The sequence below is a fragment of the Hippocampus comes genome, unplaced genomic scaffold (genome assembly GCF_001891065.2).
Source record: "Hippocampus comes isolate QL1 unplaced genomic scaffold, H_comes_QL1_v1.1 scaffold950, whole genome shotgun sequence".
Taxonomy (NCBI): Eukaryota; Metazoa; Chordata; class Actinopteri; order Syngnathiformes; family Syngnathidae; genus Hippocampus; species Hippocampus comes.
The window spans coordinates 1-1,056 of NW_017805858.1; positions in this window are offsets into that span (position 1 = coordinate 1).

Sequence of the window (1,056 nt, forward strand, 5' to 3'; positions counted from 1 at the left end):
TGTTCTGCCGGTCCTCGGTCGTTCCTCCTCCCGCCTAGTGGATTTGTTTCTCTCGGAACCGGCTCGTCGGTCTTCCTGTCGGTAACGCCGGTTTGGTACGACGGCTCCCGTGGGGCGCGGGCGGTCCGTTGGAACAAAGTCAGCGGTGGCTTTGGTTGGAGCCGGCTCATTGGCCCATCGCCGGTCTGGCCGGTTTCGCTTGGTGAGTTGCGCGTGGTTTCGCTCATTGGTTCTCGTTATGCGGTTCCGCTCGGATTCTTTGGTCCGAAGCGGCGCTATCGGTCGACCGTTGCCGACCGGGGAGGACGCGTGACCCGGTTGGCTGCAGTCAACAGGGCCGACCGCTGGCTCGGAAGGGGCCAGATGTCTCATAGCGGGATCGCTTTCAGCTCAAGTCGCAGCTTTGCGCCGGCCCCCCCACACGCGGCCAATCGGAAGCGGGCGGCGAGATGCGGCAGATGGCTGTCATGATCGCCATTAGGACACAAGGGAGAACGGCGAGCGGTGACGGCAGGTGTGGACATACCTCCGGCCGTTGCCACGGCGACCGCAGTCCTTGATTATTATCGATTGGGGCCGGCTGGCCAAGTTTTGGGCTCCCGGGGACGGACCCCTTCGCTTTGGAAAAGCGGCAGATGGCCCACTGTCGCTGTCCATGAGGAAAACAAAGCTACAATGAGATTAGTCATTCTCAAGTTTGAATTTTGTTCTTTGGAATGTCGAGCCACAACCGTGGAAAATTGTTGCCCATTGGCGCCGCATTTCCATGGCGGTGGAAAGTGCTGCATCACTTTCAACTTTTCATCGTTTGCTGTGAATCCAAATTTGAACATCAAAAACACAACCTGATTGTCGTCGGATCAAAGTCTGCCTTTTCTTCTCCCCCAAAGTGACGCATTGACCGTAATCCATCCATCCATCCATCCATTTTTCGAGACGCTTTATCCCGACGAGTGTCGCGGGCGCGCCGTCGTTCCGTCGCTCTGGAAATACACTGGGGTCGAGTTGTTCCCGCCGCGCGCGCCCGGGCCCCTTGGGGTCGGCGCGGCGCACGTC